This window comes from Schistocerca cancellata, chromosome 1 (genome assembly GCF_023864275.1).
Source record: "Schistocerca cancellata isolate TAMUIC-IGC-003103 chromosome 1, iqSchCanc2.1, whole genome shotgun sequence".
NCBI classification, from domain to species: domain Eukaryota; kingdom Metazoa; phylum Arthropoda; class Insecta; order Orthoptera; family Acrididae; genus Schistocerca; species Schistocerca cancellata.
Genome location: NC_064626.1, coordinates 72,474,577 through 72,502,044, shown reverse-complemented (window position 1 = coordinate 72,502,044; position 27,468 = coordinate 72,474,577). Strand labels below are relative to the sequence as shown.

The 27,468-nt window shown below is 45.5% G+C and overlaps 1 protein-coding gene across 2 annotated transcripts in view; it reads left to right on the top strand.

The window, feature by feature from the left end:
• The window catches only part of LOC126165243 (protein-tyrosine sulfotransferase-like), a 1,037,382-nt gene that overhangs the window by 233,018 nt on the left and 776,896 nt on the right, over positions 1 to 27,468 (top strand). For both annotated transcript variants that reach the window (XM_049920304.1, XM_049920303.1), the window contains exon 2: positions 17,877 to 17,949. The gene's annotated coding sequence lies outside the window, so the exon portion shown is untranslated. The remainder of the gene's footprint in view (positions 1 to 17,876; positions 17,950 to 27,468) is intronic.

Here is a 27,468-nt window from a genome sequence, read left to right as displayed (position 1 = left end):
CAGACGGAGGGAATATTTTGAAGAGTTGCTCAATGCGATCAGTAATGTTTCAGATTTCGAGGTAGAATGGAATAGGAATGATGATGGAAATAGGATCACATTTGAGGAAGTGGAAAAAATGGTCAATAGATTGCAGTGCAATAAAGCGGCTGGGGTGGATGAAATTAAGTCGGAACTCATCAAATACAGTGGAATGTCGGGTCTTAAATGGCTACACAGGATAATTGAAATGGCCTGGGAGTCGGGACAGGTTCCATCAGACTGGACAAAAGCAGTAATCACACCAATCTTTAAACATGGAAACAGAAAAGATTGTAACAACTACAGAGGTATCTCTTTAATCAGCGTTGTGGGTAAAATCTTCTCAGGTATTGTTGAAAGGAAAGTGCGAGTATTAGTTGAGGACCAATTGGATGAAAATCAGTGTGGGTTTAGGCCTCTTAGAGGTTGTCAGGACCAGATCTTTACCTTACGGCAAATAATGGAGAAGTGTTATGAGTGGAACAGGGAATTGTATCTATGCTTTATAGATCTAGAAAAGGCATATGACCGGGTCCCTAGGAGGAAGTTATTGTCTGTTCTACAAGATTATGGAATAGGAGGCAAACTTTTGCGAGCAATTAAAGGTCTTTACATGGATAGTCAGGCAGCAGTTAGAGTTGACGGTAAATTGAGTTCATGGTTCAGAGTAGTTTCAGGGGTAAGACAAGGCTGCAACCTGTCTGCACTTTTGTTCATATTATTTATGGATCATATGTTGAAAACAATAGACTGGTTGGGTGAGATTAAGATATGTGAACACAAAATAAGCAGTCTTGCATATGCGGATGACTTAGTTGTGATGATTGAAAGTTTGCAAAGTAATATTTCAGAGCTAGATCAGAAATGTAAGGACTATGGTATGAAGATTAGCATCTCCAAAACGAAAGTAATGTCAGTGGGAAAGAAATATAAACGGATTGAGTGCCAAATAGGAGGAACAAAGTTAGAACAGGTGGACGGTTTCAAGTACTTAGGATGCATATTCTCACAGGATGGCAACATAGTGAAAGAACTGGAAGCGAGGTGTAGCAAAGCTAATGCAGTGAGCGCTCAGCTACGATCTACTCTCTTCTGCATGAAGGAAGTCAGTACCAAGACTAAGTTATTTGTGCACCGTTCAATCTTTCGACCAACTTTGTTGTATGGGAGCGAAAGCTGGGTGGATTCAGGTTACCTTATCAACAAGGTTGAGGTTACGGATATGAAAGTAGCTAGGATGATTGCAGGTACTAGTAGATGGGAACAATGGCAGGAGGGTGTCCACAATGAGGAAATCAAAGAAAAACTGGGAATGAACTCTATAGATGTACCAGTCAGGGCGAACAGGCTTAGATGGTGGGGTCATGTTACACGCATGGGAGAAGCAAGGTTACCCAAGAGACTCATGGATTCAGCAGTAGAGGGTAGGAGGAGTCGGGGCAGACCGAGGAGAAGGTACCTGGATTCGGTTAAGAATGATTTTGAAGTAATAGGTTTAACATCAGAAGAGGCACCAATGTTAGCACTGAATAGGGGATCATGGAGGAACTGTATAAGGGGGGCTATGCTCCAGACTGAACGCTGAAAGGCATAATCAGTCTTAAATGATGATGATGATGATGATGATGATGATGATAAGAAAAGTGGCAGGTTCGTCTCCACCTTATTCCTTTCTTTCACCTTTCGTTTTGTAGAAGTCTCTGGAGCTTTCTTATTCATTTAACGGTAGTATTATCTCAAAAGTCGAAGTTATTTATTATATGTAACGTATTTGCTGCAAAGGCCAAAGACTGGAATGTTTCCCCAATGGCCAGAAATCTTAATGTGACTGCCAGTCTATCGCTGAAAGTAAACACAAGTTACACATCAGAAGTTTTCTCTATTACGAAGCTTTCCATAATATATATATATATATACGTGTTTTTAGGTTTATGAACTGGATCATGTTTGTATCTTCCCGGTAAATATTTCTCAGTTATGGTGAGCAACCTGAGAAAAAAAAAATCTCCTCTTCCACTCGAATGAAATTAGGAAACAAATCTCGATCTCGAAATCTTTGTAATGAAGTACGTTATTTCAAAGTATTAGAAGTCAATGCATACTGACGTTAGACACTGTACCTCAACTACATTAAGTTTAAGAGAAAAAAATAGGCCGAAAATTCGATTGAATTAACAAACAACTTCTAGTAGTATGCACCTGAGATCGTTGTACAACATTATGCAACGTTCCTCTAGTAGCAATTCACTGTTTAAGCCATCGACGACTCCAGAATCTGATTTTATCCACTCTGTTTCGACATTCGCTAATAGATTTAGCGGAGCTGTTTTACGAGCGCCCATTTTCGTAAAGAAACTGTGTGATCTGTGAGCCAAATAAAGCCGAAAACGGCCGCTGGAGAGCGCTTTGACCGCAGAGCACGTTAACCAGCTCGTCCTGTGTGCCGACAGCCTCTCTCTCGTGAGGTTGGATGGTCCGCGTCAGACGTTAGCCGCCTCGTCCCGCCTCAGCGGGCGTCCCTCTGTATAAAGTCCACCGATCACAAGTAACATTTGCCATCCCCAAGAGCGGCAAGGATCCACGGCAGGCCGCGAACTACCGGCCGATCAGTCTGCTCCCGTCCCTCTCAAAACTGTTTGAGAGGTTGTACGTGGAGCGGCTGCTGCGCCATGTGACAGAACAGCAACTCATCCCCGAGGAGCAGTTTGGGTTCCGGTGCGGCCACTCTACCACGCAGCAGCTGTTGCGCCTCGTGGAGCAGGCGATGCGAGCGCTGGAGACGCGGGAGTTAGAGATGGGCAAAACTGTTCTTTTCAGAGATCGGATCAGAACTGTTCACTCCCTGAAATGAATTAGCTCTTTTTCATGACTCGCCACTCATTTACAATAGAAAATAAATTGAAGGCACATTTCCCTTTAAACTTGGTTTATTCCAGTACTATACCTGTATTTTGATCTTATTTGATCCTATTTTGAAGTAACACAGATAATGAGTAAGAATTTTGTATTGTTTATTGAAATTTCCACGATATGACAAAGTTTTTGATTATTGATTTATTTTGCACTATTGTGGTTTTTTGGGTGATCGGAAAATGTTGTAACTTGATTTTTACATTAACAATATATTTGGATATAATGTATTAAAATTTCATTAACCTCATACAAATACATCACATGCCATATATTTTTAAAGTGAACGTTTCCTTCCGAATATGCCTAAAATCGCAAAATCCGTACCAGAATAAGAAAAAAAATATAAATTTGACTGTAAGACGAAAGTGCTGCATATAGCCTTATGCAGAATAAAACAAGGAAAATATTGGTGTATCACATTTTGCGATACGTTTATCGGTTCGCTCGTAATTAAAGCGTAAATTCGAGTGTCCATAATAAAAATCCTACAGTAAGAGGAATCGTCAGGAACCTAATCTGATCAGTTTAAACAAATAAAAATAAATGATGTATACATAACATAATAATGTAATATACATAGCGGTATTACTACGAAGAACAATATCCAGTAGAGACGAACTCCGATGCAGAAGCACTGAGTTGAGCAGGTCGAGCCGCGAGCTGTATTACTGCGTGAGCTAAGACGGCAGAGACCAGAGTGACACCTGAGTTGCTTTGCTCAACGCTCTGGTTAGAGTCGAGAACGGTGGGGTGAGCGTTGAGCGGGCGAGTTCCGAGGGTGGGGGGAGTGGTGAACGGCCACCAGTCACCCGCTCCGAGACAAATCGTCCGTTCTCTTGCGAGCAGGTTGTTGCAAGTAGTTCTTATGTTCTCCGCTAGGAGGCTCTCTGTCCTGTTGCTCGCATCAACTGCCCATAGGGCAGGACGTGCGACTGAAACGATCGCCGACAGAGTGCAATGCTAAGTTAAGCTGCGCCAGACACTGCACGCGGCAGACGACGCACAGAGACGGCACGGCATATATGAAACACAAAATCCAATGGGGCACTGCACAATGCAGGCAGCCAAGGTAGAAGCAGGGCAGAGGCCGGCGCTGGCTGTGTTGTGTGGCGTGCACTGTGCTCTGACCAGCAGAGGCGCTGCTGATATGCTCCGTCTCTCTCTCTCTCTCTCTGCCGTGGGAAACGTTTGGAGCTACCGTTCTTTTTTTCTGAATCACTGATTGTTCGCTCCTTTGAAAGATTCAACTCTGTGTATCAGTTCAGGAGCGGATCCCGCATCTTTAGCGGGAGTACCTAGGGGCGGTGCTTCTCGATGTCTCCAAAGCCTTCGACTGCGTGTGGCACGACGGCCTCATGTACAAACTTTTTGCGCACGGGGTACCGACGTCGCACGTGGTCCTGCTGCGCTCGTATCTCTCGGGACGCACATTCCACGTCCGAGCAGATGGAGGCACTTCCAATGACCGGCAGACTCGAGCAGGAGTGCCGCAGGGGTCGGTCCTCGGCCCCCTGCTGTACACCGCCGACGCCCCGCGGGTGGCACGCCTGGAGTTGGCACTTTATGCCGACGACACGGCGTTGTTCACCCGCAGCACGAACGCGGCCGAGATGCGCCGTCGCCTCCAGCTCGGATGCGACGTCCTGGGCGCCTGGTCCACGAAATGGCGCTTAAAGTTCAACGGTGCGAATAGTCAGGCTGTCATCTTCAGCAGAAAGAGGCTGCCGCCGGACCTACCGCCGGTCACGATCATGTGGGGCCCCATCCCACGGTTGCGGACCGGCAAATACCTCGGGGTGACGTTGGACAGGCGCCCGACGTGGCTGCCACACGTCCGAGACGTCAGAGGGCGGGCAGTGGGGCGCCTTCGTGCGCTTTACCCACTGCTCAACCTTCACCGACACTTCCTCCACGCCACGGCCTCACCACGTATCTGTCCCTTGTCCGGTCGGTACTGGAATACGCGGCCGTGGTGTGGAGTAACGCGGCAGCGACGCACATTGCGACGCTCCAACGCGTGCAAAATAGGGCGCTGCGGCTAGCGCTCCACAAGCCGCCTCGCTACCTGACGAGGCTGCTCCATGAGGAAGCTGGCATCCCCTTCCTGCGGGACCGCTTCCGGCAAATCGCCAGAGTGTTCTACAGCAATGCAGGACAGTCTGGCAGCCGCCTGATTCGTGGTCTGGGCCACCAGGTCCACCACAGGCCAACGACTCGCTGGCCGGACCTACTGCGAGAGTAATCATCTCTTGCAGCCCGACGTCGAAGCAAAGGGCGTCACTATGATGACGCCCAGTGAGGACAGCTCAACCTGTTAGGTCCCACTGCACCCCAAAGAGGTCACCGCAGGAACAGCAGCTCCGCTGCTTAAACTGCCACCACACCTGGCTTATGTAGCCAGAGTTTTAGTGAGAGTGCGAATAACATTGGCTTGTACCGTTGCGTTGTTGTTGTTGTTGTTGTTGTACTATTGCGAGCCCGTACTTATTCCTTCATTATTGCTTCAGCTAACACACTTGTGTTGTCTCGCGTGCATGTGACCGGCAGTAGTATAAAGCAACAGCGAGCCAGGTGAGAAAAAAAAAATTACGATCGGGTGAGAAAATGACCCAGATTCCGATGTATCAGCACGATCCCCACAATGAGGCAGTAATCTACGAGGTAATTAGTAATCCAATAAGCATATCGCTGGCGTCTGCTGCAACTGCGCTGTTTAGTGCTTCGATTGGGTCATTACTGTGGGTTAACACATGTATGCAACAACAGAGTGATATAATGATAGTCTGTTTCATCATTTTTAGTTAAACAAAGAGTAAAATGTGATATTGCTCATACGTGATAAGCTTGATAACGTAAGGATGCTATTCCTTACGTATGTACAGGGTTATTACAAATGATTGAAGCGATTTCACAGCTCTACAATAACTTTATTATTTGAGATATTTTCACAATGCTTTGCACACACATACAAAAACTCAAAAAGTTTTTTTAGGCATTCACAAATGTTCGATATGTGCCCCTTTAGTGATTCGGCAGACATCAAGCCGATAATTAAGTTCCTCTCACACTCGGCGCAGCATGTCCCCATCAATGAGTTCGAAAGCATTGTTGATGCGAGCTCGCAGTTCTGGCACGTTTCTTTGTAGACGAGGTTTAAACACTGAATCTTTCACATCACTATGCGTGAAACTTGCCCTCACGCGTTCAACCGTTCTTCGCTCACTGCAGGCCGACCCGTTGATTTCCCCTTACAGAGGCATCCAGAAGCTTTAAACTGCGCGCATACCATCGCCGAATGGAGTTAGCAATTGGTGGATCTTTGTTGAACTTCGTCCTGAAGTGTCGTTGCACTGTTATGACTGACTGATGTGAGTGCATTTCAAGCACGACATACGCTTTCTCGGCTCCTGTCGCCATTTTGTCTCACTGCGCTCTCGAGCGCTCTGACGGCAAAAACCTGAAGTGCGGCTTCAGTCGAACAAAACTTTGAGTTTTTCTACGTATCTGTAGTGTGTCGTGACCATATGTCAATGAATGGAGCTACATTGAATTTATGAAATCGCTTCAATCATTTGTAATAGCTCTGTATAAGGTGCGCCGTGCGCCCGCTCGTGTTACGTTTTACGGCGCTCCCGCTCGAAGGTTAAGTTCAGTGCCTCACCACTGCTCCAACTGACTCGGCTTGTGCGTGAGAGAGAGAGAGAGAGAGAGAGAGAGAGAGAGAGAGACAATTGCAGCTGCGTGTGTGGCCGCCGGCCGACAATTTGCGGCGCCGTTACGTCATTCCCGCGCGCCGCACGCAGTTTTCTACAGCCGGCGTGGCCGCCTGCCTCGGTCACCGAATCCCGCACTGCCCGTGGCTGCGCCTCGGCATACTTGCTTTGTGAGCTCTCCGAGCCACGGCTGTGGTTAGCGCTTCTCGTTACCACCACGTGTTTGCGTTCCGCTCCATTCGTGGCGGGCTGGCGCCGGTATACCGCTCGAATTGAATCTCGAGCGACGGGATAATCGTGTTTACTCAAAAGCTGCCCCGGTTCTACACGTCGAACCTTTTCAGATCCCCGAACTCAGGGCTTAACAACTGGCCGGTTTTGAGCGGGAGTACTCGCGTCTGCTCAGGCACGCGAGCAGGTGCAAGGTCGCGGAGTAGGGAGGGAGGGAGGGGAGGGAGGGGAAATGCGCGCGCACGTTTGAATGTGATCTAGCGTTCTTAGCATATTTAACTAGCCATCTGAATGGTTTGAACATTTCACTACAAGGTAAAGATCTGCTAATTAGTCATTTCATAGATCGAATACGAGCTTCTAAAATGAAATTGACAATTTGGGTGAGTCAGCTGGAAACAGGAAACCTAGCTCATTTTCCTAAATTATCATCCATGCAAGATACTCACAAAGACTGTGAAGGATATTCACATAGTTTAGTTGATCAGCGCTTTCAAGATCTGACAGCACTAGACAGTGATTTTGATCTGTTCTCTCCATATTCAGCGAATATTTAAGAGATTCGTCCTGAGCTGCAACTAGAAATTATTGACCTGCAGTGTGACAGAGAATACAGAGACAAATTTCAGAACAAGAAAAGCATTTTGGAATTCTACAGACACTTCCCTCAGGATAGATTTCCTCGTTTGCACAAACTGGCGGCTACAATATTATCAATGTTCGGTTCCACGTATGTTTGTGAACAGCTGTTCTCTGCAATGAAATGTAACAAGACGCGCCTGAGAAACGCATTGTCTGATCGAAATTTAAACTGCACGCTGCGCCTAAAATGCACAAGAACAATTACTCCGAACATAGACGCAATTGTAAAGGGCAAAAAGTACAAGATAACCGAGAATACCACTTCAGTGACACCTTTTATTGTATAACAGTTCACAAATTAATGCGAATGTAGAGGCATACACTAAGCTAATAAAATTATGTGGCATGTGTGCATTCTCCTTTATTTGTTTCATTTGTCGCAGTAATTATTCGTGAGTGATATCCCTGCAGGTGGCCGCGGATTTACATTGACTGGCGCAGCTGTTGTGTGCCCCACGTGACTTTCCCCACTCTCCGCTCTGGTCCGTGGGGGTAGCGTGCTCGCGCTGCTCTGTGCTCGCGCCTTGCTGCTCACAGCATGCTCCGCGAGCACGTATGTTGTGAAGCCCTGCTCTAACTTAACGTACTGTTGTTAATTGACATCTGATCTTGTCCCCTACAGCTTCACAACTTTTTTACCAATTTCACACTACATGGTGTACCCTGAAGGGGGGACGTTCACGGAATTTACCGAAAATGTCAATTTTCAATTAATTTTTTATTTATTTGTAGAACTCGCGGACAATACGTTCTCAAAGTTTCAACGATGAAAAAATTGCTTACGAAGTGTCTGAAAAATAATTAAATGTGTGACGCGACCTTCCTTCCGTGCCCACTTCTTGAAGCAACTCTTCAATTTCTAGAGGCTCATAGGGATAACAACCTTTACGTTCACAAGGAGAGGCTTCCAAATTGTATCCTGGATGTTGTCAACTCATTTACAGGTTTCTGGCCGACGCTGAACATATAAAAAAGTGTGTACATGGCAAAACACAAAATCCAAATGAGTCTCTAAGTTCACTGATATGGAAACGATGCCCAAAAACCATATTTTCATTTACTAGCGTAATCAGAATTGCAACTTATGATGCAGTTGTTGTATGTAATGACTGGAACGTAGGGAGGATGATGTTATTAGAGAGAATGGGCTTTAAGGAAAGAAGGCAGGAAAAAAGAAACCAGACGAGAAACCTTGTAGGAAAAGAGGACCCTGAATATAAAATTGGAGCCTTCTGAAAAGCCGACATAAGTGAAAACTTTAGGTTGAACTTTAAATTGCATTTCCTGAAAAATATGTTTTTTAAAGTTTATGAACCTTTCTCTCAAAATCTATAAGGCTAGAATTATGAAATTTTATATTCTACTTACAGAATTATAATTAAAAATTATTGAAATTCTCCTATTCGAGATATTCAAAAAGCCTCATGAGAGGAGCTTACGTATGTAAAGAGATTAAAAGTTTAAAATTTTGTAGAAATCTCTTTAATAGTTTCTGAGAAAAAAATTCATATATTTTTTTAAAAAATAAAACTTTTAATATTCGTAAAAAGAACTTAAATATAAATAATCCAAGGAATTTAACAGTAAAGTGTTAATTTCATGTAAAGCAGGGCACAGATTTCATTTTCCGTATGTTCAACATTGTAGATTTGCTGCAACTTTTAAATAGTCTGTGTTTTTCGTGCCTCTGAACCATAGTGTTGTGCACATAAAAAGGCTGCTGCAGGAGGGTTGGGGAGAGAGAGAGAGAGAGAGAGAGAGAGACGGAAAATATTTTGCGGTGTGGCCAGTGTACACTCCGTCTCTGCCTCTCTGCCCCACGCCACATTCTCCAGCAGTTGCTTACCCTGACAACTGGTGACGCTGGAGTAAGCACCACATCGAGCTACTTTTCTGCTTTTGTCTCTCCATACAAACATTTATATTTTCGCAAAACTATCGCTTTCGCTTGGAACGTAGTACTATTTGTGCGTGACGAAACTGAAATTTCGACATCAGCTGCAATCTGGCATTGAAATAAATTCTGTGGCGCCAAGTGTAAGTTTGTGGCCGCGTGGTCTGGGGCCCTGCCACGGTTTGCGCGGCTCTTCCCGCCGGAGGTTCGAGTCCTCCCTCGGGCATGTGTGTGTGTGTGTGTGTGTGTGTGTGTGTGTGTGTGTGTTGTTCTTAGCATAGGTTAGTTTAAGTTAGCTGCCGAGAATTCTTCCGGGTTGTATGGCCGTGGTCCATGGAACTCTTCTACTCTGACGTTTCGTCCACAGCTGCGTTGGACATCTTCGGAGGTGCTCCTGATTGTGCTGTGTCTTGCCGACTGACTCAGTGTAAGTATAGGGACCGATGACCTCAGCAGTTAGGCTCCTTAGGAATTTACATACATTTGAACATTCCATGGAGGTATAAAGCTGAGAAATCTGTAGCGGGAAGAAATGTGAGTGGCTGCAGCAGTTCGTATTTTCATTTGATATTTGCGATGGTCGCGGCGAAGCTGAACCAAAATTGTTTGCATTTATAGAGCAAATGTTGTGAAGCAACTCCAAGCTGGTAACCAGACAACGTTTCGTTCCTATTATTTGACAAACGTAGGAGTACGACCAGCGTCGTTTGCTTAAGTGCCTTGATGTCGAAATAACATGCGCAAAGATACGCTGTTGTCGCCTTTGCGTACAAGATACAGAGTTTTCGCATGGGAGAGAAATACCCTAAGTTCAGCTCCACGGCAGAAAGTGTAGACGGACCCAGTCTCTTACGAACACATCCAGGAACAAGGACGAACTTCATAAGTAATGAGAAAAGTACTCAATACGTGACACATCTCGCTGCACTTTCCACGAGATGAAGTTGTCACTATAGATTCTGCGATTCGTTTGTCTGTCTCTGACGCGCCAGGCGTCGTAAACGAGAGTTTGAAGACAGTTTGTACAGCGTACTTGTCTTCATATTTCATATTACCGTCACACTGCTTTTGCCTCCAAGTACTTTTGGCCGACTGGTTAGCAAGCAATAGGAAACTTGAAGCGCGGTGATAAAGTAAATATGAGGTCTCGAGTGTGAGGACAGAGCAGGAGTTCTTGCGCTCGTACACGTTTCATGGGCCATCTGTCCCACCTACGATCTGTTCCAGATGGGTGGTCACGAGCAGATATAGCTAATTTGTTCCGGCTCATAGATCTTCTCCGGAGCTGAACGCACGTGCTACTCGTCAAATGGAATCACTTCGTAGGGGAGTGTCGATGGCCTAAAACGTGGGCACGTGCTGTAGCACGTGATCATTAAAAAAAAGAAATGGGGAGGGGGAAACGCAGCTTTGCCTTCATTGCAAGACGACACGAAAAGAAGTTTTCCAGAAAATTAAGTTACTGATATACCAAAAAATTTGTCGTGCGCTGCAAAAACCTGTATTAAAGGAAAAGGAAAAAGTAAAGTTTTTGAGAATTCAGGTTGAGAGTGACAGAATTGTAAAATATGAGAAAAACAGTATTAGGAGGCTAACACACGAGGAACACATGCAAGACGAGATTGAGAAGAAAAAATTAAAATGGTATGGACATGCGAATAGAGTGGAAAAGACGAGGATGCGTAGGTAGATGCACGAGATGAAGATGTAGGGCAAGAGGAAGGACAAAGGAAAAGTGAATGAAAGGAGTGAAAGAAAGCATTTGGAAGAAAAGAATGGGCCAGTCTCGACAGATGCTTTGGGAAGAGGAGAGAAGATGCGGAGGCCTGTGTTTCAAGCAGACAATGCCAGTGATGAGAATTTGTACAAGATGATAATGATAATGTTGTCCATGATTACGATTGTTATTATTATTTTTATTATTATTACTATAAAAGAATTAGAGAGATAGTTCAAGTACTGAACTGACAGGGCAAGTGTGGTTCAGATTCCCCGCCCCCTTCCTCCCCCCTTCCCACCCCCTCCCCAATAACACACACACACACACACACACTACGTTTACATTTTCCGCAGTTTGAGTAAATCACTTGATACAAATGCTCAGATCGATCGTGACTTTAGCAAGGCAATGGTCTTTTTTTTTTGGTTTTTTTTTTTTTTCCAAACTACTTCGCCCCCAGTAACTTCGAAAAGAAAGAAGGGAGGGAAATGAGGGTGCAACATCCGTCGCAGAGGAAATCGGTAGAAACAGAGCACAAGTTTGGACGTAGAAATGGTTGGGAGGTAATCAGACGTGTCAATTCAAAGAAATAATCTCGGCATTTGCATTAATTGAAGATCTAAATCTGGATGTTCGGTCCCTCTGAAGGGAACGACCGTACTGCGTGTGGTGAAATGATCACGACGACAAAATAGGAGTTCATACGTAGGTTTATCGATGTTCCCACGCACTATTCGCGAATGGAACATGTAAAGAGGTAAGTGGTATTGTTACAAGTAGTTCTTTCTTCCACGCATTGTAATGTGGTTTTCGGAGTGCAGACGTAGATGAAGTTATCAGTAGAAACAGAATCTCTTGCCGGCCGCCATATGATTTAGCACGGTCTAATTCGTATGCGGTGAGCTGCCTAAAAGCTCCATGACTGTGTTAATGAGTAAATAACCTGCAATAATGTTCGCCCCTTTGATCTAATAGCGTTACGTAATGAGTAAATAATCGGCAATAAGATATTCGCTCGTTTGATGTAATAGCATTTGTAGACTTCTGTATGATCAAAACTCACTTTCCTGCCGTATAACCAAAACCTTTTATCAGTATTATTTGGCAGATATATGAAACGTGTCTCTGCTGCCCAGGTGTATATCGGCTTAGCGACTTATTCGCAAAATTTTCGTAATTACGGCGATGAAACGGGAAAACAAACACGGAAGGCCCGCGGCGACGATTTCACCCGCCCGAACAGGTAGGGAGTCAAGCGGATAGACAACACCCGAATTAATAAGCCGCTTTGAGTTCGCAATTACGGGAACCTGCACGCAGTAAGAGCGCTCTTTGGAAAAAAAGCTAATCCACTTTTATTGCTGGGTAAAGTCGGCGTAATGGGCGTAGCTTTCTATTTTAATTGCGCACACGAAGCAGATGCGCGCATTTTGTTTGCGAATGAACGCTCCATATCCTCCATAAACGGCTTAAGCTAGCACACGCCGTTTCTGCCCAGTTATCGGCCTGAACGAACGCGTATTGGGAGGCTGTGTGTGAATCCGGCCGACACAAAGCCCGCTATTTTCCTCTGTTTACTTGGCGAGTTTGCTGCACTGCAAGCTGCTCAACTAAATATTCTGACGCCATAAATCAGACACCAGAGAAGCAAAAAAATGTGTCACGCAAGAGTAATAATACAGATAAAAGAAGAATAATGATACAGGTAAAAGATTAAGCTTTCAGGCCGGTATAGCACCATTCCGTAGCCAAAAATTCGAGACTGAACGATTTGACGCATTGTTAAGACATTTGACTTCTATCAAGAATTCACGTTTTTCAAATCTTCTTTCCGAATAGTAGCTACTACTCCGTCTGTAATGAACACACTGTGGGGGAGACGGCAAATTACAATCTCTTTAATACAGGCTGGACAAAAGCAGTAATCACACCAATCTTTAAACATGGAAACAGAAAAGATTGTAACAACTACAGAGGTATCTCTTTAATCAGCGTTGTGGGTAAAATCTTCGCAGGTACTGTTGAAAGGAAAGTGCGAGTATTAGATGAGGACCAATTGGATGAAAATCAGTGGGCATTTAGGCCTCTTAGAGGTTGTCAGGACGAGATCTTTAGCTTACGGCAAATAATGGAGAAGTGTTATGAGTGGAACAGGGAACTGTATCTGTGCTTTATAGATCTAGAAAAGGCATATGACCGGGTTCCTAGGAGGAAGTTCTTGTCTGTTCTACAAGATTATGGAATGGGAGGCAAACTTTTGCAAGAAATTAAAGGTCTTTACATGGATAGTCAGGCAGCAGTTAGAGTTGACGGTAAATTGAGTTCATGGTTCAGAGTAGTTTCAGGGGTAAGACAAGGCTGCAACCTGTCTCCACTGTTGTCCATATTATTTATGGATCATATGTTGAAAACAATAAACTGGCTGGGTGAGGTTAAGATATGTGAACACAAAATAAGCAGTCTTGCATATGCGGATGACTTAGTTGTGATGGCAGATTCGATTGAAAGTTTGCAAAGTAATATTTCAGAGCTAGATCAGAAATGTAAGGACTATGGTATGAAGATTAGCATCTCCAAAACGAAAGTAATGTCAGTGGGAAAGAAATATAAACGGATTGAGTGCCAAATAGGAGGAACATAGTTAGAACAGGTGGACGGTTTCAAGTACTTAGGATGCATATTCTCACAGGATTGCAACATAGTGAAAGAACTGGAAGCGAGGTGTAGCAAAGCTAATGTAGTGAGCGCTCAGCTACGATCTACTCTCTTCTGCAAGAAGGAAGTCAGTACCAAGACTAAGTTATCTGTGCACCGTTCAATCTTTCGACCAACTTTGTTGTATGGGAGCGAAAGCTGGGTGGATTCAGGTTACCTTATCAACAAGCTTGAGGTTACGGATATGAAAGTAGCTAGGATGATTGCAGGTACTGGTAGATGGGAACAATGGCAGGAGTGTGTCCACAATGAGGAAATCAAAGAAAAACTGGGAATGAACTCTATAGATGTAGCAGTCAGGGCGAACAGGCTCAGATGGTGGGGTCATGTTACACGCATGGGAGAAGCAAGGTTACCCAAGAGACTCATGGATTCAGCAGTAGAGGGTAGGAGGAGTCGGGGCAGACCAAGGAGAAGGTACCTGGATTCGGTTAAGAATGATTTTAAAGTAATAGGTTTAACATCAGAAGAGGCACCAATGTTAGTTCTGAATAGGGGATCATGGAGGAACTGTATAAGGGGGGCTATGCTCCAGACTGAACGCTGAAAGGCATAATCAGTCTTAAATGATGATGATGATGATGATGATGATTTAATACAGGCAACTGTGGTATGAACCACTAGATGATGCACGGACCAAATCTGCATTTTCGTGTCTAATCCTTAAGTCACGTTATGCTGTACGGCGGAGAGTACAGGGTAGATATAAGTAAATTTAAGTAAATTTTCGTTAATTGAGCCAGCGTAGATGGAAAACTATTTACCGCATTGGTACCCAACTTTATAGAAATGATGTTAAGACTGTGCGTTACAGGATCTGCGTTCTTAGTGGTATTAGTGTCACGATTTGTCGTTAGGCGACGGTACTGTTACAACGACGTAGGGTTCAACCACAAGGACTACGGACATGCTGCGTAAACGGCACACGTTACTGCCATCTGCCCCGCGAACATGTGATCAGAGATACTTCAGACCCAACTGTTTTGATGCACCTCATATTCCTCGTGAGGTAACTCGGTTACTCCGTAACACATTTGGAGAAAACCGAATCGCCGGCCGGAATGGCCGAGTGGTTCTAGGCGCTTCAGTCTGGAACCACGCGACCGCTACGGTCGCAGTTTCGAATCCTGCCTCGGGCATGGATGTGTGTGATGTCCTTAGGTTAGCTAGGTTTAAGTAGTTCTAAGTTCTAGGGGACAGATGACCACAGCTGTTAAGTCCCATAGTGCTCAGAGCCATTTGAACCATTTTTGAAAACCGAATCATTGGCCGAGCGGTCAAAACTGCGTGGCCACCAAGGTAACTAGATTTGAACCCAGAGAATCCGTGTGATTTCTGGCTGTGGGGTTACCTGAAGAACAGGGATGATCAACGGGACACCAGCACACGTTGGAGGTTAAAGATGTGCATTGCGACGGAGGCATCCAACATCCCACCTGAGATGTTTCGGGCAGCCGTAGAGCTATCTCTAGTGCGGTTCCAGGCTGTAGTGAATGCAGTTGGTCATCACATTGAACAACGTTTGTAACCTGTAACGTAAACATTGTACGCATCTAACAAATGTTAACCTCTGATGCGGATATTAACACGAGTTTCTCTCAGTGGTTTATTCATTATTTCTTATGAAGTTTCTTTGTCCCAAGATCACTCATTCGTCCTGAGGACCCTCTCAAGTAGCGAAAGTTTAATAATAACCTCTGTGTGCTTTGTGTACCACTGGTAATTTCCCCCTTTCCTCTTCGACTCCCGAAAATTGCAAATTTATGTAAGTTCCTGTGGGACCAAACTGCTGAGGTTATCGGTCCCTAGACTTACACACTACTTAATCTAACTTAAACTAACTAACGGGAAGGACAAAACACACACACACACACACACACACACACACACACACACACACACACATACGCGCGCGCAGTCCCGACTGCTGCGTTGGAGGAACGATTATTGGTAAGCCTCCGTGTAAATCTCTGTAGCGGTAACTTTGTGGTATTACCGCGAATCGTACTTCGGAGGAAGCTGTACAGAGTGTCTCCCCAATTAGTCGTCAGGCGCATTTTCTTTCGTGTCTCCGAAGATAGTTGCCATTTCGTTTGTGCAATATTTAGCTGGAGTCAGCCCAAACAAATAGTGCTGACGGAAAGCGTCGATTTGTTTCTCCGATACGGACAAAATGATTTTTAAAGCGGAACCTGACATGCCCATTGAAATGGGAAAATCATGTTGATAAAATGACAGAAAATACGTTGCCAAAAAAGGTAATGAATTATCGGCCGACAGGAAAGAGAGAACTGGGTAGACCTCGTAAGAGATGAATGGATGGATGGATGATAGAGATCGTAACAGGTGATTACAACAGCTAAACCATGCAAGGGGATGATAAAGGTAATGATGAATCCACCTTCCTTGTCCAGTGCAATGCGGTGTACTATTTTATTTGTGTCGGAATGGATAATTATGGAAATGACGGGTAGGGGAAGGGAGAAACACTTAACCTACTCCTCTCGCGCACCAAGGAAACTAGCCAACTTCCGTCAGGCAGACAGTGAGATATGACCTCCCTTGACGGGAAACTGCAGAGAGATTGATTTTTGATGCCACCCAGCGCAATGACGGACCGTCTAAATCAGGAACTACGGCGCCAACATTTCTATTCCAGCTGACGTGCGTTATCAACACTAGACGCAAAATTTAACTATTGTGCGGTTTTCACAGTGCCCTGCGTTTTCGCCCTAGGTACTCACTTACCTTTGTGGACCGCGGTAGACAAAGACACAGCGGAGGGACACAGTTGCCGTGATGGCGAGAATTCCGCATAGTCCTCGCCAGAAGAAAACTCAGGAGAGCAAATAGACGTAACTCACGAACAGTACCTTCCACGACCACGATTACTGTGGAATTCGAATACGCAAGCCTCGGTTTGCAGTTTGCTATCTGTAAAAAGTTGTATTAAAGTACAGGGTGATTCAAAAAGAATACCACAACTTTAGGAATTTAAAACTCTGCAACGACAAAAGGCAGAGCTAAGCACTATCTGTCGGCGAATTAAGGGAGCTATAAAGTTTCATTTAGTTGTACATTTGTTCGCTTGAGGCGCTGTTGACTAGGCGTCAGCGTCAGTTGATGCTAAGTTGGCGACTGCTCAACAGAAAGCTTTTTGTGTTATTGAGTACGGCAGAAGTGAATCGACGACAGTTGTTCAGCGTGCATTTCGAACGAAGTATGGTGTTAAACCTCCTGATAGGTGGTGTATCAAACGTTGGTATAAACAGTTTACAGAGAATGGGTGTTTTTGCAAAGGGAAAAGTTCTGGACGGCCGAGAACGAGTGATGAAAATGTAGCACGCATCCAGCAAGCATTTGTTCGCAGCCCAGGAAAATCGACTCGCAGAGCTAGCAGAGAGCTGCAAATTCCACAATCAACTGTATGGAGAGTCCTACGAAAAGGGTTAGTTATGAAACCTTATCGTCTGAAATTGGTTCAAGCACTACCTGAACGTCAACTACCCGAGGCGATGGATCGGCCGCCAGGCAGCCCGTGACAGAGCACTTCATCATTGGCCTCCAAGAAGCCCCGATCTCCCCCCTGCGATTTTTTCTTATGGGGGTATGTTAAGGATATGGTGTTTCGGCCACCTCTCCCAGCCACCATTGATGATTTGAAACGAGAAATAACAGCAGCTATCCAAACTGTTACGCCTGATATGCTACAGAGAGTGTGGAACGAGTTGGAGTATCGGGTTGATGTTGCTCGAGTGTCTGGAGGGGGCCGTATTGAACATCTCTGAACTTGTTTTTGAGTGAAAAAAAAAAAACCTTTTTAAATACTCTTTGTGATGATGTATAACAGAAGGTTATATTATGTTTCTTTCATTAAATACACATTTTTAAAGTTGTGGTATTCTTTTTGAATCACCCTGTGTTAATTTCATACATTTAAGGTTCTATATATATGCAATGCTAATTATTGGATTTCGCATAAGACAGGGTAGTGTAATGTTGATTGTTCTTACCTTTTGTGTTTCAGAAGTGTGGTATCGTAGCGGTAGCATCAGCAACCACATCAGCCTTCAGCCGCGTCTGAGGCGCCTGCGTGACTCGTAAGTATGTTTTGCTGCTACGCAGTTCAGCAGTATAATCCGTTTGCAGCTTATGTGCTGCATTGTACTCATTGATGAGTTATGTTGTTTCTGCGTTTTTATGGTCTAATAGCAGCGACTGCCGGAACGTGCCATACGGAAACTGTAATAATAGTTTCTAATTTTTTTTATTTTTATTTTTTTTAGTATCAGTCTTATGACTGGTTTGATGCGGCCAGCCACGAATTCCTCTCTAAATCTCTAAATATTATATTACCGATTTTTAGGTTATGTCCACGGGCAACTGAATCAGTGTGTATTGCATTTTGTCATACGTGTTTCACCTTAATTTACTGATGCATCTACTAAGAACTAAACTAAACTCCGTCTGAACAGACCTCGGAAGGCCCAACGGTACCGACCGAACGCCGTGTCATCCCCACAGGCGTCACTGGATGCGGGTATGGAGGGGCTTGTGGTCAGCACACCGCTCTTCGTGCCGCTGTCAGTTTGTGTGACCGGTGCTGCTGCTTCTCGATGAAGTACCTGCTCAAGTTGGCTCACAAGGGCTGAGTGCACCTCGCTTGCCAACAGCGCTCGGAACACAGAACGGTCACCCATACAAGAGCTAGCCAAGCCCGACAAAGCTTAACTTCGGTGGTCTGACGGCAACCGGTGTTACCACTGCGGCAAGGCTATTCGCATTGATGCATCAACAGTGACCTGAAATACACAGACATTCTCGAATGCAATGCATAATTTTTGTGCTTCACTTGACACTATGTGGTCGAAAGTATCTGTACCCATATTAATGGACGTTAATATGGGGTGTGTCCATTCTTCGCCTATATGACGGTTTGAACTCTGCTTGGGACCCTTTCAATAAGGTGCCTGAATGCCTGTGGAGGAACAGCAGCCAGTTCTTCCTCAACAGCCAAAGAAGGCAGTGATGTTGGACGCTGGGGTCAGCAGAGAAGTCTGCGTTATAACTAATCCCAAAGGTGTTCGATAAGGTTCGTGTCGGGATTCTGGGAACGCCATTCCGCTTCAGGAATGTTAAGGTTCACAAACCGTAGCCTCACATATGCTACTTTTAGACAGGATACGTTTATGAAACGTCCCCCTAGACAATTATACAAAACTGTGCTTAAACTGACATACAATATTATTTAGCGCAACGCAATCTGACTTTCAAAAATCCCTACAAAAGAATAGCCCAGACTAACATTAATCTATACCTTTCACAAATCACCTCACAAAAATCTTCATTACTCGAACTACTGCAATACAGCGAGTGCCACTACTGCCAGCTAAATAAGATTCAAACTACTGAAGGCACTAACTACTGGTAGGCATAGCAAATGAAAGATTTTAATAGAGAACAAACAATGTATTTACCTTAATATCATCAAAAGTCATAATATATATATATAGCAGTTCATGACAAATTACAAAACTCCGCCATCTCTCTCCCCACATCCACCACTGCTGGCGGCTCACCTCCAACTGCGCAACGCTACGCGCTGTTCACATCCAGCTGCCCAACACTACAATGGCAGACAACAATGCAAACTAGCCACAGACTGCACACAGCACAGCCAGTGATTTTCATACAGAGCGCTACGTAACGTTGCCAATAAGAAAACATAAACAGCCTACTTACATAAAGAAAACATAAACAGTCTACTTACACGTTAGTGTGCTGATAAAAAATGTTCCTCCACTGTACGCAGTACACATTGATGTAAAATGTAATCGTATCCTCCCACATTTTGTGTTTTCTTATGCGCAATAACGGATGACACTCAAACCATGGAAAATATCCCAGAACCGTAGCACCACCTCGGCTACACTTCACTGTCGTCAGTACACATGATGGCAGCTAACTTTCTCCTGGCATTCGCCAAACCCAAACCCTTCGATTGGATTGCCACAGCGTACAGCGTGATCATTCTCAATCGCTCGTCTCTAGTCACAGCTGTCTAGTGGCTTCCTCCTTACAGCTCCTCAAACGTCGCTTAGGATTGAAAACAAAACGTGTATCCTATAAGGAGCTGCTCGATATTGTACCACAGTCTTTCAAAGTCTGTCCGCACAGTCATTGTGCTAGTTGGACTACTGGTGGGAATGTAGAGCTCACTTGTGACAACTTCCGCTGATTTCACGCGAATTTTCACAATCACTGTCTGCTGTCTGCCGATACACGAGGTATGTCTGATCTTTGTGAAACTGTGGTTGTTCTTTCTCGTTTGCACTTCGTCCGCAGGTCTAGGGGCTAGCGTTGCTGCCCCTGCATCACGGGGTTCTGGGTTCGATTCCCGGCCGGGTTGGGGATTTTCTCTGTCCGGGGACTGGGTGTTGGTATTGTCCTCCTCCTCCTCCTCCTCATCATCATCATCATTTGTGACAGTGACTAGGTTGGATTGTAAAAAGGAAATGACCTGTGTAAAAATTGGGACTTTGTAGGGGCGCCGATCACCGCGCAGTTGAGCGCCCCACATACCAATCCTCCTCCTCCTCCTCCTCCTCATCGTTTTGCACTTCAGTGACATCACCTTCAGTCGACTTGCGGAGCTTTAGCACATTTGAAATGTCCGCATTCGTCGGAAAATATGGAGAACACCGCTATATTTCGGTGATGCGCCTGCTTATAGCTGCAAACTTTCAGTTGCTTTCTTTTTCAAAGCGACGATTGAGCTTTACTTATTATTCTTTTTTCTTTCTTTCTTTTCACACATAAAGATACGAGAATGATGCAAATGCCTCTTTAGGGAAAGGAGACGTTCTCTGCGGACTTCCGCGCTCGCTCGCTCAGTGCCTTGCATTTCCCGAAGACGGCGTTCGACGAACAGTTTTAAGGCTAACTTAAAATACACTCCTGGAAATTGAAATAAGAACACCGTGAATTCATTGTCCCAGGAAGGGGAAACTTTATTGACACATTCCTGGGGTCAGATACATCACATGATCACACTGACAGAACCACAGGCACATAGACACAGGCAACAGAGCATGCACAATGTCGGCACTAGTACAGTGTATATCCACCTTTCGCAGCAATGCAGGCTGCTATTCTCCCATGGAGACGATCGTAGAGATGCTGGATGTAGTCCTGTGGAACGGCTTGCCATGCCATTTCCACCTGGCGCCTCAGTCGGACCAGCGTTCGTGCTGGACGTGCAGACCGCGTGAGACGACGCTTCATCCAGTCCCAAACATGCTCAATGGGGGACAGATCCGGAGATCTTGCTGGCCAGGGTAGTTGACTTACACTTTCTAGAGCACGTTGGGTGGCACGGGATACATGCGGACGTGCATTGTCCTGTTGGAACAGCAAGTTCCCTTGCCGGTCTAGGAATGGTAGAACGATGGGTTCGATGACGGGTTGGATGTACCGTGCACTATTCAGTGTCCCCTCGACGATCACCAGTGGTGTACGGCCAGTGTAGGAGATCGCTCCCCACACCATGATGCCGGGTGTTGGCCCTGTGTGCCTCGGTCGTATGCAGTCCTGATTGTGGCGCTCACCTGCACGGCGCCAAACACGCATACGACCATCATTGGCACCAAGGCAGAAGCGACTCTCATCGCTGAAGACGACACGTCTCCATTCGTCCCTCCATTCACGCCTGTCGCGACACCACTGGAGGCGGGCTGCACGATGTTGGGGCGTGAGCGGAAGACGGCCTAACGGTGTGCGGGACCGTAGCCCAGCTTCAAGGAGACGGTTGCGAATGGTCCTCGCCGATACCCCAGGAGCAACAGTGTCCCTAATTTGCTGGGAAGTGGCGGTGCGGTCCCCTACGGCACTGCGTAGGATCCTACGGTCTTGGCGTGCATCCGTGCGTCGCTGCGGTCCGGTCCCAGGTCGACGGGCACGTGCACCTTCCGCCGACCACTGGCGACAACATCGATGTACTGTGGAGACCTCACGCCCCACGTGTTGAGCAATTCGGCGGTACGTCCACCCGGCCTCCCGCATGCCCACTATACGCCCTCGCTCAAAGTCCGTCAACTGCACATACGGTTCACGTCCACGCTGTCGCGGCATGCTACCAGTGTTAAAGACTGCGATGGAGCTCCGTATGCCACGGCAAACTGGCTGACACTGACGGCGGCGGTGCACAAATGCTGCGCAGCTAGCGCCATTCGACGGCCAACACCGCGGTTCCTGGTGTGTCCGCTGTGCCGTGCGTGTGATCATTGCTTGTACAGCCCTCTCGCAGTGTCCGGAGCAAGTATGGTGGGTCTGACACACCGGTGTCAATGTGTTCTTTTTTCCATTTCCAGGAGTGTACTTATGAAGAAACGCCAAAGTCGGGGGCAGTCAGAATCCAGTCTCCTGTTCATCGGATTTTAAGATCACCTGCGTTTCCTAACATGTAAAAATAAGTATGATACGTATCAAAAGTAACATCTGAGAAATCAGTGTTTCAGAATAATACTGAAATAAATTTCCCTCTACATTAGCGAAAAGTAAAGCTACTCAAAGGTGAACTTTATTCAATATTCATGGCAAAAACGTTTTGGGCCTTCAGCATATTAAATATGAAATCAGTTGCATATTATCTCTGTGTCATATATTTCCTAGTCGACATGAAGAAGGTGGTAATCAGTTGTTACCGAAAGTGAAAGCAGAGCAAGAGCCAGGAAAGAAACCGTTAGACCGGGGCTGAACGCACCCGCCTCAGGATGTTAATCTAGGCCGTTGAGTGCTGTACTGTCTTACTGCTACGATATTTCAGTCGATGGTAAATTCATCTCGTCCGCCTTCCGAATACGATCTTTCCAACGGAGGTCCACCAGGGTGAACGGTTCTGGGGTGAGTTACCGGGCACCTTGTCCACCTCTGGTAGCTGAGTGGTCAGTGCGACGGAATGTCATACCTAACGGCCCGGGTTCGATTCTCGCTTGAGTCGGAGATTTTCTCCGCTCAGGGACTAGGTGTTGTGTTGTCCTTACCATCATCATTTCATCCCCATCGACACGCAAGTCGCCGAAGTGAGGTCAACTCGAAAGACTTGCACCAGGCGAACGGTTTACCCGACGGGAGGCCCTAGCCACACGGCATTCCCATTGCCGGGCACCTTAAACCATATCACCATTGAGTCTGTTCTCCGATCCCCATCCCGACCCTGCGGCCTCCTCTTGTCAGAGGAACGGTGCTATGGCTTCATACTTGAACAAGTCCTCGGACTGCTCTATCCTATCTCGGCTAATGCTGTGTCCCTAATGCCTCCAATTTCACACTAGCATGGTGGCGAAGTAATAACACAGTGGATTCATATTTGGGAGAACTTGTATTAAAATCCTCTTCATGACATCCAGATTTAGGTTTCCCACGATTTCTCTAAATCGCATAAGCAAGTTTGTCAGCAAAGAGCGCTCTGCGACCCGGTTTTTTTCCGATGGGGAGGACTCAAGCTGCCCGTTCGTCCAGCCAGATTTACTTTTTCCTCAGTTTTCCTAGTTCGCATAATGTAAAAAAAAAATGCGTTGGTTTCTTGATTAAGGCCACGGCTGATTTCCTTTCTCCAACCTTTACCAACTGATCTAAGGCCTATTTTGTAATGACCTAGACGCTGATAGCACGTTTCCGCTCTAACATTGCTTCCTTTCGAGGTCCGTGGCGCCAAATGACCTCCGCCTCCATTTATACCGATTGACTGCATCTAGGTGGACACTACAACATCCATAAATGCGAACAGAAAGATATCGTTTCCAGCAGACTGATAGTTCAAATAAGTATTTTATTCAGGACCACTAGCTTGTTATGTGCATGTATTCAGTTTCAAGAGTATAAATGGATAGGGGCATATCATACTCGTCTGTCAAAAACTCGCCAACTTTTTATATACACGGTGTTGCTTTTATCTGATGGGCCGCATGCGCGGGGTTGTTTGTCCGGCATCTGAGCCGAATGGCTCCCGCGTCTCCCTGTTAATGCCGACTGCAGTACGCGTCATTCGAACTGTGAAAAAACATCACGAGTGTAGCAGTGAAGCATACCAACGAAACATTGAAGAGACCGAACCATTTCATTTCACAACCAAAGTTTATTTACGATTCGTATGTGTGTACCGAGTCCGCTCGTTTTGCCCGGGGATTGTTTGAACGGAAGTTTCCAGGAGTTTGAATTCAGAATCGTGATGCAGATCACAAATTAATGAAAAAAATTCGGGAAACGGGAACTCTGCAAGCGAAAACGGCTTCGTGCATGGCTCTCAAAAGCTCATCTCGATGACGCTGCACACCGCCTGGAAAATTCACCTCAAAAGCCTCTTCGACGCAAATTTATTGCACCTCTGTACAGAAGCCTATGTTACTTGAGCTAAGGCACCATAAAGAAACAAAAAAATGGTTCAAATTGCTCTGAGCACTATGGGACTTAACATCTGAGGTCATCAGTCCCCTAGAACTTAGATCTACTTAAACCTAACTAACCTAAGGACATCACACACATCCATGCCCGAGGCAGGATTCGAACCTGCGACCGTAGGGGTCGTGAGGTTCCAGACTGCAGCGCCTAGAACCGCTCCGCCACACCGACCGGCATAAAGGAACAGTAGTGCAAGAACTTAAACCTAATGATGCCGCTCACAGGGTTTGGTTTTACAAGTGGGTGTTGAGACAAGTGCATGACGGAGGAATGGATCCTGCCCTAATTTTGTTTTCAGACGAGGCCAGGTTGCATTTGCAAGGGTATGTTAAAACCAAAAACTGTCGACACTGAAGTGCCGATGGACCTATTCTGCTTTATGAGGAACCCTTTTCATGTTCAAAAACAGGAGTATGGTGCATAATTAGTGGTGAAAGAATAATAGGACCAATTTTTTAAATAACACAGTGAACAGTGAAAGATATATGCAGAGCATTTTGAAAGCGTTTTTTTTAAATGAATTGAGTGAAAGATAACGAAACATCGCGCTTCTTCAGCAGGATTCGGCAAGGGCTTATATGGCCAACATTCCTTTGCATGCAATTCATGATTTGTTTCTTGGCAGTAATTTGCAACAACATCTCGCCCATTCAAAGTTCCTATTCAATCCCGTAAGATTTCTGTTTGTTGCGAGTAGTAAGAGATAAAGTGTACACAACAAATCGACACGCGCTACAGGAACTCAAGTATAATAACCGCGAGTCAATTAATTTAATGTCAGAAATCTGTGGAAAACAATGGGAGGCAGTTCCGACATTTCGTTTCATGACATGCGCGAGAACAAAATTTATTTGGGTATACACTGAAGGGGCCGGCCAGGGTGACCGAGCGGATCTAGGCGCTACAGTCTGGAACCGCGCTACCGCTACGGTCGCAGGTTCGAATCCTGCCTCGGGCATGGGTGTGTGTGATGTCCTTAAGTTAGTTAAGTTTAAGTAGTTTTAAGTTCTAGGGGACGGATGACCTCAGAAGTTAAGTCCCATAGTGCTCAGAGCCATTTGAACCATTTTTTACACTGAAGGAAAAAAAAAATCGCAGCAACGAGGAGGACTTGTGCGATAGAAACGAAAGTTGGTAGGCGTGTTTCTACATCTGAAAGATCATGTCTACTCAAATTTCGCACCCTTCGCCCAGGAGTTCCGCAAGTAGCGCCATTGTAAGAAGGCAAATCAGGTTCGCTTTAAGTACGTATTGTAACGGTCGTGAAGGCTAATTACCTTTTGAGATTGAACGTGGTTAGTCGATTTTAGTCAAGAATTCCTGTAAAGTGGCAAAGACGCCATTTTGAACACCATTATGAACACCTCATTGAGTTTGAATGAGGTCGTACAATAGGGCTACAAGAAACTTGATCTTCCTTCTGCGATATTGCAGAAATACTTGGCAGGAATATGTACATGATTGCTGGAAGCGGTGATCACGGGAATGCTCGGTTGCAAGAAGACCGGGCTCTGAACGACCACGTGGCACTAACGAAAGGGAAGGCCATCGTGTTCGGCGTATGGCTCTAGCGCGTCTTACTGAGTCTACAGCAGGAATTCGGGCTGCAGTTGGCACCACAGTGACAAAACGAATTGTCACAAATCGATTACTTCAAGAAAAGCTCAGGGAAAGACTCTTTATACCGTGCGTTCCGCTGACCCCAAGCCATCGCCGTTTGCGATTTCAACAGTGTGAAGCGAGAAATCATTAGAGGGCAGGGTGGACGTCTGTCATGTTTTTCGATGAAAGCTAATTCAGCTTCGGTGGCTATGATGATCGTGTGTTTCTTACAAGGGAACATCCCCATCGCACCCCCCTCAGATTTAGTTATAAGTTGGCACAGTGGATAGGCCTTGAAAAACTGAACACAGATCGATCGAGAGAACAGGAAGAAGTTGTGTGGAACTATGAAAAAATAAGCAAAATATACAAACTGGGTCGTCCATGCGTAAGATAGGCAATATTAAGAGCACTGTAAGGCGAGGAGCTCCGTGGTCCCGTGGTTAGCGTGAACAGCTGCGGAACGAGAGGTTCTTGGTTCAAATCTTCCCTCGACCGAAAATTTTTATTTTCAGTTTATGTGAAAAACTCTTATGTTCTCATCACTTTTTTGGAGTAATTATTACATCCACAAGAAAACCTAAATCGGGCAAGGTAGAAGAAACTTTTCACCCATTCGCCAAGTGTACTAGTTAGGTGGGTCGACAACATATTCCTGTCATGTGACGCACATGCTGTCACCAGTGTCGTATACAAAATATCTGACGTGTTTTCCTGTGGAGGAATCTGTTGACCTATGACCTTGCGATTAAATGTTTTCGGTTCCCATTGGAGGGGCACGTCCTTTCGTCAACTAATCACACGGTTTTGCGGTGCGGTCGCAAAACACAGACACTAAATTTATTACAGTGAACAGAGACGTCAATGAACGAACGGACAGATCATAACTTTGCGAAAATAAAGAAATCAAAATTATCAGTGGAGGGCAGATTTGAACCAAGGACCTCTCGTTCCGCAGCTGTTCACGCTAACCACGGGACCACGGCGCTCCTCGCCTCACATTGCCCTTAATATTGCCTATGTTACGCATGGACGACCCAGTTTGTATATTTTGCTTATTTTTTCATAGTTCCACACAACTTCTTCCTGTTTTCTCGATTGATCTGTGTTCAGTTTTTCAAGGCCTATCCACTGTGCCAACTTATAACTAAATCTGAGGGGGGTGCGATGGGGATGTTCCCTTGTTAGTAGCAGACAAACTGACGGCCTGCAACCAACCTGCTTGCGTGCTAGACACACTGGACCTACACCAGAAGTTACGGTCTGGGATGCGATTTCGTATGACAGTAGGAGTATTTTCGTTGTTACTCCCCGCATCTTGTCTGCAAATTTGTTCCAAAATCTGGTTATTCGACCTGCTATGTTGCCATTGATGAACAGCATCCCAGGGGGTGTTTTCCAACACGATAACGTTCGTCCGCATGCCGCTCTTGTAACCCAACATGCTCTACAGAGTGTCGACATGTTGCCTTGGCCTCCTCGATTGCCAGATCTGTCCCCAATCGAGCACATAGGGGGGCATCATTGGATGACTACCGTCATCATCAAATACACTCCTG